General features: G+C 51.7%; 6 non-coding genes across 6 annotated transcripts; 3 read left to right on the top strand and 3 right to left on the bottom strand.

Moving 5' to 3' along the window:
• Positions 1-1,225: 1,225 nt before the first annotated feature.
• Positions 1,226-1,299, bottom strand: TRNAT-CGU (transfer RNA threonine (anticodon CGU)). Its single transcript has one exon. It is a non-coding gene; the product is annotated as a tRNA-Thr (tRNA).
• Positions 1,300-4,709: 3,410 nt separating this feature from the next.
• Positions 4,710-4,925, top strand: LOC142820563 (small nucleolar RNA U3). The gene has a single exon (XR_012897790.1). It is a non-coding gene; the product is annotated as a small nucleolar RNA U3 (small nucleolar RNA).
• A 664-nt stretch (positions 4,926-5,589) lies between these two features.
• Positions 5,590-5,662, top strand: TRNAA-AGC (transfer RNA alanine (anticodon AGC)). The gene has a single exon. It is a non-coding gene; the product is annotated as a tRNA-Ala (tRNA).
• A 942-nt stretch (positions 5,663-6,604) lies between these two features.
• On the top strand, positions 6,605-6,820 carry LOC142820577 (small nucleolar RNA U3). The gene has a single exon (XR_012897803.1). It is a non-coding gene; the product is annotated as a small nucleolar RNA U3 (small nucleolar RNA).
• A 1,264-nt stretch (positions 6,821-8,084) lies between these two features.
• Positions 8,085-8,156, bottom strand: TRNAE-CUC (transfer RNA glutamic acid (anticodon CUC)). Its single transcript has one exon. It is a non-coding gene; the product is annotated as a tRNA-Glu (tRNA).
• A 2,177-nt stretch (positions 8,157-10,333) lies between these two features.
• Positions 10,334-10,407, bottom strand: TRNAI-AAU (transfer RNA isoleucine (anticodon AAU)). Its single transcript has one exon. It is a non-coding gene; the product is annotated as a tRNA-Ile (tRNA).
• Between the last annotated feature and the right edge of the window lie 2,967 nt (positions 10,408-13,374).

Genomic DNA, 13,374 nt, shown 5'->3' with positions numbered 1-13,374 from the left:
CAGGAACAGCCGTGCAGGTGACGAAACCCTGGCACGGGGTCTAGCGTGGGGTTTGTAACCCCCTCGTCTGGGAGCGTCACTGGAACAATTCTTTGACATGCTGTGCTTCTATTGCATTATCTACACAACGAGTTTTCTCAGCAAAAGAAGGTGCTAATTAGGGTCTCATTTGCATGAGTCATGATCTTATTTGCATATTTTCTGGCAAACTGATTTTGCGCTGGGGTTGTTGTGCAGAAACAAGCAGTATGGAAGTTTTCTTTTTGCACAAAACCCCCTTTTTCTGAAAGATCAATATACCTCTTTTGGGGGGGCATAAGAATCTTTTGGGAAAAGGGGGTTTTGTGCCAAAAAAGTGTTCACACTGCTTGTTTTTGCACAAAAATCCCATTGGCAGAAAATATGCAAATGAGATGGTGACTCATGCAATTGAGTCCCTCATTAACATATTTTTTAAGGAGAAAACTTTAAGTGTAGATGTCTTAAACTTTAAGTGTAGATGTCTCTGTGGCTACGTCTAGATTGGCATGATTTTCCACAAGTGATTTTAAGGAAAACTTTTTCCGTTAAAAGCATTTGCGGAAAAGAGCATCTAGATTGGCACGGACGCTTTTGCGCAAAAGCACCTTTTGCAGAAAAGCGTCCGTGCCAATCTAGATGCGGTTTTGCACAAGAAAGACCCGATCGCCATTTTCGCCATCGGGGCTCTTTTGCACAAAACAGTCCTGAGCTGTCTACACTGGCCCTCTTGTGCAAATACATTTGCACAAGAGGGCTTTTTCCCCAACGGAAACAGCATAGTATTTGTGCAAGAACACTGACAATCTTACATTAGATCGTCAGTGTTCTTGCGCAAATTCAAGTGGCCAGTGTAGACAGCTGGCAAGTTTTTCCGCAAAAGTGGCCGCTTTTGCAGAAAAACTTGCCAGTCTAGACATAGCCAGTGAGTTACCAGCAGTGGGGTTATTAGTGTTGGCATCTAACTAATTGCACCATTAGGCCATGTCTTCACTCTGGTGGAGATCGCTGCTGCAATCCATCTTCCACAGCTTGATTTAGCAAGTCTAGCTTAGCCTCACAAAATCAAACCCCTAGGCCACCTCCTGCTCTTTGCTATTATCCTACTCCCACTGTGAGGGCACCACCAAGCTCAGCTGAAGGTAAAACCAACTCCAGGTACATGTTGAAGAATGGTGGGAAGAAAAGACCCATTGACCTGGCAACAAGGCACCACTGGGAGTTGAACCCAGGATCCCCTGCTTACGAGGCAGGTGCTTTAGCCAACTAAGTCATGGTGCCCTCCTTGAAGCAACCTTAAAACTGTTCTACTTTATGGTGCCAGACACCCCCTTCCCATTCCAAAGTGCAGCCGTTCCCCATTCCCCTCCAGCTCTTGCCATGACTCAAGGCCTGTGCAGCCCAAGACATTTCATCAGCAGCTGGAACCCAAAACCTTTTTGTCAATTGTAGCACCAGGCCCCAAAGGGACAGACCCAAGGCAGCCGCGTGGTCCTAAGGCCGGGCCTGCAGCCAGGGGGAGGGAGAAGAATCTCTCCTTTCAGCTGGAGTTGAATCAGCCACCTAAGGGCACTTGCTGAGCACCCGCTACAGGCCTCTGCTCTGCCAGCTGAGCTATGGAAGGTGCCTGGGGCAGGCTGCTTTGCCCAGTTTGCCCTTGGACGAGTGCCAGGGCAAGATCCCCCGAAGGGGACGGCCTCCCAGGGGAGGGGCAGGAGAACCCAGCAGCACAGGGGTGTCACAGGCGCTTCACCCGCAGCAGGACCCTTGAGTGATCCAGACAGAAACGCCGCGTCTCGCTCCCTGCAGCTCCCCTTGCTGCCCTGGCAGGCGCTGCCCCTTCTCCCACTGGCCTGGGCCTGGCCTCCCTCCCCCGCCCGGCACCACAGAAAGCCCCTTGGCGTGAGCCTGGGCAAGCCAGAGGCCTCAGGCCTGTCCCCTCTGAGGGGCTTGTGCCTCGGCCTCCTCTGCCCTTGGTGCCGGCTCTCCCGGCTGCCCCTGAGCGCTGCTGGCCAAAGGAGGCAGCAAGGCAGGAGAGGGGGGAGGAGCAAGTCCCTCTGAGGCCGACAGCTCGGGCTCAAGCCTCCAGCCCCAGCACAAAACCTTCAGCCGGGCCCGTGTGGCTCCCTCCTGCCCCCGCACACGCTCACAGGGGGAAACGTGCCCCATGTTCCATCCCCGCGCCAGGCCTGGGTGATGGACTCAGCCCTCGAGCAGCCCACAGGGCCTGTGAGGGACGGACTGAGAGCAGGGCCCTACGGACACCCCCGTCCTGCCCCACTGGCCTGCGTGCGGCGCTGGCACGGGACAGGCAGGAACGGCAGCCGGGGAGAAAGCAGCTTGGACTGACGGGCGAGTCTCACTTGCTGACCAGCCTCCCGGGCCCTGGGCTCTGGGGCCAGCCCCCCTGTGGGTCAGAGCCCCTTGGCCACAATGCTACTCCAGGGGGCCTGGTTCCAGGGCCTCCTAATCCCAGGACCTGGCGGGCTGGAGGCCTTTGCCCTGGAGTCTCAGAGCTCCCCCAGTGTCGGCTGCCAGGAGGGGGAAAGCTTCTCCTCAGGAACCTCTCCCAGGGCAGTGCCCCCATCCCAGTCCCTGCCCATTGCGGGGGCAGGTAAGAGAGACCCCCCCTTCTCCAGAGAGCAGCCGCCCCGGGGCTGTAGGAGGAGAATCTGGCCCAGGGCTGTTCCCAGCAGAGGGGGTTTGCTCCCAGCCTGGGTCCAGGGAAACTGCTCCCAGCACGTGCGAGGTTGGGGGAGCGAGCAGATCAGTGTTTGCAGATATCTACACTTATTTGCATAATGCGTATGCAGATATGCAGGGCTCGGCACTTAGGGCAATCTGCCCGTGGTGAGTAGACTTTAGCCCGGTGCGGTGCTCAGTGCAGTCTGCGCATGCGCAGTGTGCGATTCTGCCCGGCTGGCGAGCGGGGTTCGCAGCCCCTTGGCAAGCCCTGCAGACATGGAACTGTAATGCTACTGGTCTGGCAAAAGTTTGTGAATGGGTTTGACTGTCCATGCTGTAAAAACAAAGGCTGGAAATATTGGCTTGATCCATGGGGGGCTGGCCCAATGCAAGGTGGGGAAAATACTGGGTGAAAGTCTGCGTGTGTGTGTGTGTGGGGGGGGATTTTTCCCACCAGGACTTTGTCCCTCGGAATCCCCGCAGAGGTTGGGTTTTGTCTTGTTTGGTTTCCCTTTTCCCTGCTTCCCTCCTCACTGGCACGGAGGGGGCGGCTCTCTCAGCCTCTCAGTGGGAAGCCCTGGCACAGAGTTGGGATGGGCAGATGCTCTGAGAGGCAGTCCCTGGGCTGTTTGGAGAGAGAACTTTCACCCTTCTGGATGACTTCATTCCACTAGGATGGCCGAGTGGTTAAGGTGTTGGACTTAAAATCTAATAGATGTTTGTCTGGGTGGGTTCAAACCCTGCTCCAGGTAGATACTTGATTTGGAGAAACAGTAATGTGGGTGGGTTTTGTCCTGCTGTTAGGAGGGGGACTGGATTTCAGCTCCAAAGGTCCCTTTGGCTATGTCTGCAGTGGCAGCTTCTTGTGCAAGAAACATCCATGCTGCCATGTGTGAGCTGTGCTTCTGAGCAAGAGCATCCATGGCAGTGCTGATACTCTCTTGTGCAAGAAACCCCTGTCCCATGTCCACACTGCCTTGACTCACAGCTGCTGTAACAATAAGGTAAGATGAATTAATAGACACATGTCATGTGAAAGCCAAGGTGCCCCTGACTGGGAATTGAACCCAGGCCTCAGCAGTGAAAGTGCTGAATTATAGCCACTAGACCGTCAGGGACACATGACACAGGAATAAGCCTTCAAAGTAGGAATAAGAGATCCTCCAGAATAGGGCTTTATTCCGGAGGATCGTGCAAGTCTAGACGTTTTTTTCCGGCTTTTCCCCAAGCTGGAAAAAAGTGGCAGCCATGTTTATTTAAATCCCGTGGGGGATATTTAAATCCCCCATGGATTTCCCTATTCTGAAGTTGAAAATTAGCATGCCCCTTTCGGAAAAGGGGCCAGTGTAGACGTAGCCAAGGTGTTGGAGCAGCTAATAAAAGGCTTCTTCCTTGGCAGGGGCATTGTGCTTGTGGATTGGCTGTTTTTTGGATGACTGGTGCTTGCACATGCAGCTGGGCTTTAGCAAATCAGAAGGATGCAAGTCGTGAGCAACCCAGCGCCTCTGGAAATGGGAGTGGAGTAAAAAGTACAATATTGTCTAAAAAACCCAACTTGATTAAAAGTCAAAGTGTGACAAAAATAAATAACTTGAGTAAAGTACAAATACCCAAAAAAGGTCTTGAGTAGCGTAATCAAGTATTTCTACTTAGTCACTTTCCACCTCAGCCCGGCAGGCAAAGCTTCCTGGACCCAGCTGGTCCACAGACTTACCCCTGACTTAAAGGAGCCCCAGGAACTGCAGTTTCAGGAAGAAACAGCAAGAGATTTTGATTGGGTGCCAGGTGCTCCACATGCTAATCAAGAGGCATATTTCTATAAAATGGGACATGGAGCATATTCTAATATGCAGATTTCTAAACCTGGTGGAGCGTGTTTGAATGGGACAAATACTTTGCTGAGATTATTTCTGTTCTTTAGTTTTCTAAGTGTTGTGTGAAAACATTCCCCATGAGGAGAAAGTGAATGCACATGAGGGTGGGTGTGTAGCGAGCAGGGCCCGCCTAAGACTGTACTTTCAGGGATCATTTCTATAGTCGGTAACTAGAAAAATGCAGCTGAAAGTGGTTGGTCTTGGTAACCATGAGGATGAGTGATAATGTTTTCTTCTGAACATGAAACAAGCAGACAGTGTTGCTTTAATGTTATTGCTGTCTGCTATTGATGATTGTTCCTTTTTTCCTGTTAAAAAGCTGGAGGAAGAGAGCACAGGCTGAGTGGTTGGTTACTGTCAAAAAGTTCAAAATTAGTTTTGAAGTAGAGAGGAGGGATTTCCCTTTATCATCCTGTCCTGGCTTTTCTTGAGTTCCTGGTTTTACTTCTACTACTCTGGTCCTGATCCTGGGCTATGTGGACATTGGAGTGATCTTGCACAAAAGTGGCTGCTTTTTTGTGCAAAAGCGCATCTAGAGTGGCACAGACACTTTTCTGCAAATGCTTTTAACAGAAAACTTTTCTGTTAAAAGCATTTGCGGAAAATCATGCCAGTCTAGACGAGGCCTAGGGGTGCGTCCTACAGCTCAAAATAAGTGATGCAAATTATGTAGCTTATTTCGAGTCAATTTTGAAATAACTTATTTTGTAATTCGGTGCTGACTACACAGCGCTTATTTCAAAATAAATCGCTATTCCGAAACGCCCCTCCCTCCTTGTGCCATGAGGTTTACAGGGACGTCTGAATAGCGAGCCCGTTATGGTTTGAAATAAGGGGCTTGCTCTTAAGACACGTCTGTGTGATATGAGCACCACGTCCTAAACCTTCGAGCTAGCCGGCCCACGGGTGTCAGTCTCACAAGTGGCCCTTTCAGAAAGGAGCCTTGGGCAGCCACAGGGATGTTGTGGGCTCTGGAACAAGGTAGGTGGGGCAGGAGAGGCTTTTGCAAGCAGGGGAATTAGCTCAAGTGGTAGAGCGCTCGCTTAGCATGCGAGAGGTAGTGGGATCAATGCCCACATTCTCCAACTGCAGCTTAGTTCTCACCCCTTACTTTCAGTGGCCCTGTTCTCCTGAAAAAGAAAGATTTGGGTCCCCTTTCTTTCCACCCAGCAATTGCCATGCTGCAGAGATAGCAAGACTACCACTCTGTGGTGCAATAGAAAGCCTGTTGGACTTTTAAGCTACAGTGGTTAATATAAACCAAGCTGATCATTCAAAACTTATAGGTTCAAATCCCACCAGAGTCATTTTAGGTGCTTACTGATTCCCAGGGTTCAGCTTTTACAGAACAGGCAATCCTTAGGCTCACACCAGAGTGGGCTTGAGTCCAGACAGTTCCCAGTAGATCCCAACGGCGGTGGAGGGAAGGGCTTGTACTTGGGGTTGGGCTGGGGGTTGTTCTGAAAGGCTGCAGGTGCCTTTAGATACTTTTGTCCCTCCCTGTCTCCTACGAGCACTGACCAACACTCAGGCTATGTCCACACCTCACTGTTCTTCTGAAAAAAAACTACGCAAATTGCAAACCCCAATTTGCGTAGCTTTTTCTGCTTCTTTTTTCAGAAGAGGCTTTTCCAACATTTGGCCTGTCTACACTGGGCCAAATGTCAGAAAAAAAACAACCTTTTTTTTTGGAACATCTCTTCATAAAATTCAGAAGAGCAGATGTGTTCTCTGGACTAAAGGGTTGTGTTTCCGGAAAAGGGTGCCAGTGTAGACGTAGCCCAGGAGATTTTGATTGGCTGCCAGGTGCTCCACATGCTAATCAGGAGGCGTGTTTCTGTAAACAGGGACATGGAGCATATTCTAATATGCAGATTTCTAAACCTGGTGGAGCGTGTTTGAATGGGACAAGCACTTTGCTGAGATTATTTCTGTTCTTTAGTTTTCTAAGTGTTGTGTGAAAACATTCCTCATGAGGAGAAAGTGAATGCACACAAGTGTGGGTGTGTGGGGAAGCAGGTGTTAATAAGATTGTACTTTCAGGGATCATTTCTATAGTTGGTAACTCGAGAAATGCAGCTGAAAGTGGTTGGTCTTGCTATCCATGAGGATGAGTGACAGTGTTCTCTTCTGAGCATGAAGCAAGCAGACAGTGTTGCTTTAGTGTAATTGCTGTCTGTTGTTGATGATTGTTCTTTCTTTCCTGTTGGGAAACTGGAGGAAGAGAGCACAGGCTGAGTGGTTAGCTACTGTCAAAAAGTTCAACATTAGTTTTGCAGTAGAGAGGATTGGGGATTTCACTTTGTTTTGTCTTGGTTTTTGTTTAATTCCTGGATTTACTTGTAGGCTACATCTACACTGGTATGACTTTGTGCAAGTATTTTTAATGCAAAAATTTTTGCATTAAAGCATTTGTACAGGAGAGCATCTCTACTGGCATGTGCTTTTGCGCAAAAGAATTCGTGCCAATGCAGATGCTCTCTTGTTTAAGAAAGATTCGATGGCCATTTTAGCCATTGGGCTTTGTTGTGCAAGAAATTAACGTTGCTGTCTACACTGGCCCTCTTGTGCAAGAATACTTGACAAGAGGGCTTATCCGTGAGTGGGCGCGTCAGAGTATTTGCGCAAGAACCACTGATTTTGTACATTACAAACTCAGTGTTCTTGCATAAATACTCGCGGCCAGTGTAGACAGGCGGCAAGATTTTGCACAAAATCTTGCCAATGTAGACATAGCCGAACTGCTCTGGTCCTGATCCTGATGTCTTCATGCTGTTCTCTCACCTGCTGCTGGGTCTTTTTCATGTGCTTCTCACTCTGGATTTAGCCAGCCCCTTGGATCTGCCTCATGCCTTGTCCCCCATCTGTTCCCTAGTGGCCCTGCGGGAGGCAGAGACTAGCTGCAGCCCAGAGTTAATTATCCCTTGGGTTAGTGTCTTTCTCCCATAATGTGTAGCTAAGATATTTGTTAGTAACTGGCAGGCGCCGCGGGGGCTCACCCCCGAACAGAGACACACGACCTCAATATTGGTTCACAAGACAAAACTCACCTGCTCCTGGAACAGGAACACTGACGAGCAGTGAGAGCTGAGTTGTGGGGGAGAGGTAAAAACAGGGGGAGAAGGCTCCATGACTGTGTGAGAGGGAGGCTTTGCCCTGGCCAGTGGGGAATCGTTGCCTCTCCGAGGGGCCCAGGCCTGGTGGGTCATTTCCCCAGGTTACTGAGCGGGGGCTGGAGCCAGTTCTGTGTTGTCTCCTTCAACAACCAAACTGAACCAATGGACTAGTGCTGTGTGTGCCACAGAGCTTCCTCCAGTGCTGCCCACATGGGAGAGGAAGTTTGAGTGACCCAACTCTGCCCCTTCTGAAAATGACAAGTGTTGTCTTAGCAGTGCCAGAGAAGTGGGAAGGAGCCTGATATAACCTTGTGCATCACAGCTGCTGTCACATGTGACACTGAGGTGAGAAAAGTGACTAGGCAGTTGTCACATGAAGTTGCATGCTGGTTTCCCTGACTGGGAATCGAACCCAGGCCACAGCAGTGAGAGTGCTGGATCCTAACCACTAGACCATCAGGGACACATGAAACTTGCCTTTTTGCTCACCTACACTAGCCTTTCATAGGCCATTTTCTGTCCAGTTCAGGATGGGGTGGCAGGTCCATTCTCCCTTGCCCAGAGGCGACAAGAACAGAAACCAAACAGAACATCAAAGCAGCCAGACTGAGTCATGTGAGTTGTCCAGCTAGCCCAGGATCCTGTCTCATGACAGCAGCCAATTTCATTGTCCCGAGGGAATCCTCAGAACAGACAATTGTTAAGTGATCCCTCCTGTTGCCCATTTCCAGCTTCTGTTATACACCAGCTAGGGACACCTGCCCTGTCCATCCTGCTTAAATGCCATTGATTGACCTTTCCCACATTAAATTGTCCAGTTCTGTTTTGGACCTTCTTGTAGATTTCACCTTCACAACATCCTATGGCAAGACGTTCCACTGGGCACAAAAATATTTCCTTTTGGTTTATTTTTAACTTGGTTTCTGGGCTCCGTGAGGCCCTTTCACACACCAGGGCTTTCTCTGCAGCGTGCTGGGGGGAGAAACCCCTGAGCCAGTGACATGGACTGACCTGGGCACAGGCCAACAAGGGGGGTTTCAGTGAAGCTACATGTAAATGGATCCATCTAGTAACCCCTGCCAGCCACACGCACAAGGGAGGGGACTTTAGCCAAGGAAGCAAGGACTCTGAGGCAGGGTTGGAAGAAAGGGGGTTAATCAGATGGACGGGAGTTTCCAGTGCTGGGCTGTGGCTAAGATGGATGAGGGGATGTCACAGGGCACTAGCACAGCAAGGGGAGCAGAGAGGGCCCTGCTGCACCGAGAGACATGGCAAAGCCTGGGATTGAACCAGGGACCTTTAAATATTTCATCTTAGGCTCCCCACACTGAGCTCCCCATAAACCCCTCCAGCTGGTTATTAACTGTCCGGGATGTCTGGCAGCCGTGTCACTAACATGATGCCGTCATGCCCGGCCCAGGAAGGCGCGACTGGTGTTTCCTGCCACCTGCAGTTTGACTGGCTCCTTCCCCCCATTCCTGCCTTAGCTCCCGGGCTGACCTGGCAGCTGAAGTGGTCGGGGGCCCAGCAGCCTGGGCAGGGAGTCGGGTGGCCAGACCCTGGTGGCAAGAGTCTTGGTGCTACTTGTTTCCCTGCCCCCTCTGGTGCCCTCACTCCCCACCCGCAGCCCCTGCTGCCTGCCTGGGTCCCTGCGCTGTGTCAGATGCTCAATGAACCCTCCTGTTTCACACGGGCTGGGAGTGGCTCTGGGCGAGGGCACAGGGCTGTGTCATTCCCTGTGGGAGCGGGAGGCCCCGGAGCCCAGAGCGAGTGGACTCCCCAAGGGGCGCACGGTGAGAGACAGGGGGCTGGGGGCTCAGGGAGGGGCGGTCCCAGGAGGCAGAGGGCACCTATGACTCTCGGCTGGCAGCTGACACTCTGCTCCTCGCTTCCCTCCCGCTGCTTCACCTCCCAGGGCTTCTTTCTCCTTCCCTGTCCATAGCAGGCAGCTACACAAAGGCAAGTCACCAAACCAGACACCCCTGTGGCCAGCATGGGGCTTGAACCCACGACCTGGGCGTTATCAGCGTCAAGCTCTAAACAGCTGAGCCAGCAGCCCATGAGGGGCCCTTTGGGAAAGACCCCACAGGCAGCTGCAGGGACGTCTCTGCCGCTGCCCAGAGCTCGTCTCTGATGGGGCCACGGGCGACTCACTGAGATGTGGGCTGGCTAGTGCAGAAGTCAGAGGAGCAGGAGCCTGGGTGGGTTCAGGGGGGCCTTGAGCAGGAGCAGGTTTTGGGGGAGGGGCTGCTGGGCCACTGAAGCAGGTGACCAGGTGGTTGGCAGCAGCTCTGTGGGCTGGGCACATGGTCCCATCACCTGGACATATGGAGCCTCCCTCTGTGGCTTGGGCTGGAGGAGCCATGGGCCAGCCACTGCAGCAGCAGGAATTTGGGATCAGGTCACCCCACTGGGGACAATGGAGGGAAGAGAAGAGTTTTCCCTGCCATTAGGGGAAAGCTGGCCAGACCCTTTTAGCCACTGGGTCTGTGCAGGCTGGATCTTCCTCCTACCAGCTCTCTGGCCTGAGTCCTGCAAAGCTCTCAGCCTTTTGCCTGTTTCTGCTTCCCTGTCCATAGCAGGCAGCTAAAGTGTGCGCCTGCAGGGGAGGGAGAGTAGTCACAACAGCAAACAACTATGTGGCCAACATGGGGCTTGAACCCACGACCTTGGTGTTATTAGCACCACACTCTAACCAACTGAGCTAGCTGGCCTTCAGGAGCTAAGCTCACAAATGGGCCTTTCAGAAAGGTGCCTCTTCTCTGACAGGGCCACTAGCAACACATTGTGATGTGGGCTCACTAGTCCAGATGCTTTGAGGTTTGGTCAAGGTGGCTGGTGGCCGGCATGGCGCACTGATGTTACCTCAGCTTGTATGTTTATTGGTTGTGTGGATGGGAAATGGTGAAGTAGTGTGTTATGAGTCCTGATTAAACCAGACTCAGGCAGTTGGTTCGAACCATCTATCTTAGTTCGAACCAAGGAAGTTTGCCAGTTGGAAGTTTCCTGCCTTTCCAAATTGCACATGGTACTAGTGCTCTGCACCCCATTCTAATTTTTTGCACTTGGTACCAAATTGTTCTGCACTCGGCTCAAAACAGTTGTACACGATTCAAAATGTTATGCACCTCACCCCCAAAAGAGTGCACTCAGCACCTTTGGAATCTTCCCGCCGGAGAGTGCTTAAATACCCCAGTTCAGTAGCGGTTCAGGTTTCCTTTTTCTTGCTGGGTTCCTGATTGCGTTTGGTTCTGTAGAATGTCTCTCTGTGGTAGCGTAAATGGTAGAATGAGTGAGAGAGTGTGAGCTTAGTCAGTGTAGTGTTTGTGTGAGTGTGGTGGGTTCTATTTTTGGTTTTTTTATGCCTGTGGAGACTTCCTGGGTGACAACCATTTGGACCCCATTGGATTATTACCGGAGAGCGGAAGGCCTTCGACTTTATAGTCCATATCCCATCCATCATCAAACCAGAGGGTCTGATCCTGAAGTGACATCGAGGGATCCCCTCACTGTTCCTCTGCCTCGGCTTGCAACTAGTCAAGGCATAGAGGTCGTGAGCGCCTCAGCTGTTCTAGGCCACGTGAATGTAATGTATAGTCGGAGGCTACGTCTACACTGGCCCCTTTTCCGGAAGGGGCATGTAAATTTCACTAGTCGTCGTAGGGAAATCCGCGGGGGATTTAAATATCCCCCGCGGCATTTAAATAAAAATGTCCGCCGCTTTTTTCCGGCTTTTAAAAAAGCTGGAAAAGAGCGTCTAGACTGGCTCCGATCCTCCGGAAAAAGTGCCCTTTTCCGGAGGCTCTTATTCTTACTTCAAAGTAGACGTAGCCCTATTGTTTAGGGGTCTTTACTATCTACTTTGTCTTCAGGGATAGGGAGGATTATAGAGTTATTGTTACATGCTGTTCTGTATCTTAAATTTATAATATATGGTTTGGCCCCAAACTGTGACTCGGAGTTTTATTTGGAAAACCACGCGCCGGTGATAGATACGGCCACGAGTCATCGGCAATACCGTCTTCTAGGACTTGGGATATTTACCATCTGCACTACAAGTCAGGGCGCATCTAATATTAGATTTAAATTAATCGTTACTGCGTCCCAGGGCAACAGGAGAGCTGGTACCCTTGGGTGCATTGTCCTGCTGCTCCTGCCTGTGGGAGGTGTTGGGGGTGGGGTGGGACTGGTTCTGTGCATTGGGCAGCTGGTGTCCAGGGAAGGCCCAGGCCCCCTCTTATGGCTCTCCCTTAGCCTGAGGGAGTAATCATGGAGCCTCCCTCTGTGGCTTGGGCTGGGGAACTGGCCCCCCACAGGGCGCACTGGGGTAGAGACAGCAGGAGCATGAATTTGGGCCATCAGGTCACCCCACTGGGGACAGTGGAGGCAGGACAAGAGTTGTGCCTGCTACTGGGGAAGGCAGCTGGCCAGCCCCCACTGAAAAAAGTAGCTGAGAGAGGGAGGAAAGGAGGAGGCCAGAGCCCCCTCCTCACAGGCTGGCCCTGCACATCCTAGGCCCTAGTCCCACCCATACTGCTCTCTACAAACCACTTAACCTGTCTCTGTTTGGGGCCAGCTGGCCATGGCAGTCAGCTGAATGAAGACAGGCTGGGTTGCTGAGAGTGTCCAGTGGCCAGCACTCAAACCCACCACCCTGACATGATAAACACCACGCTCAAGCTCGCCGGCCCACAGCAAACAGCTCCGCAAGTGGCCGTCTCAGAAAGGAACATGGGGCAGCTGCAGGGACATTGTGGGCTCTGGAACAAGGTGGGTGGGACAGGAGCACTGCTCACAGGGGGAGGAATTAGCTCAAGTGGCAGAGTGCTTGCTTAGAAGGCCGGGGGATTGATACCCGTGTTCTCCAGTGATGGAGGATCCCCTCTTTCCCTTTTCCCCAAGGGGCTAAGGGCCCTCCCTCCCCGCCTATTTGCTCTCCCCAAAAGCCAGCCCTGCTGGGGCAGAAAGCTGCTGGGCCCCAGCCCTCATTTCCCTTCAAGATTTGTGTTTTAAAAACAAAGGTGAATTTGGGTAACTTTCTCCTCGATTGCTCACCGTGAGCTGGATCAAGATTCACGCAAGTGGTTTGTTTTTTGTGGCTCTGCACCTCCTGCTCCCCTAGAGACGCTGGGACAAAAAAGCACATGGGAAGAACCCAATTCTTTCTTTCTTTCTTCATTAGCACATTGAGAATTAAAACCAGATTCACATTTCATCTGTCTAGCTTCACATTCAAGAATGATACAGGCACACACAGAGGACACACTGATTCCGCAGGTCGCAAGTGTCAGATCGATCTGTAACAGGAGGCACCGAGTCTAAAGCATCTTTGGGTTATGCATGTTCATAGTCAGAAGCTGATTTTCATAAAGCCTGGGGAGGCCACAGGAGAGAGCACCTTGTAACTGTTGCTGCTGTGTGATGCACCACACAACTCACCACCACACTAAGGCAGGCCTGGGCAAAATACGAACTGCAGGCCAGATACAGCCCGCCAAGGCACTGGATCCAGCCTGCGGAAGCAGCAGGGAGCCCCAGGCAGACTCCCCAGCTTGCCCCTTGCTGTGCAGGGCTCTGTTTCTATTTAAAACTGGAGGAGAGGGGGGAAGTTTTAGGAGTTGGCCTGCCCCCCAGCACATTCCCATTGACCAGTTTCAGGCAGAAACCGGCCAATGGGAGCT

Source organism: Pelodiscus sinensis, chromosome 26, assembly GCF_049634645.1.
Source record: "Pelodiscus sinensis isolate JC-2024 chromosome 26, ASM4963464v1, whole genome shotgun sequence".
NCBI lineage: Eukaryota > Metazoa > Chordata > Testudines > Trionychidae > Pelodiscus > Pelodiscus sinensis.
The sequence above is the reverse complement of the archived record's forward strand: the minus strand, read 5'-3'. Positions and strand labels throughout refer to the sequence as shown.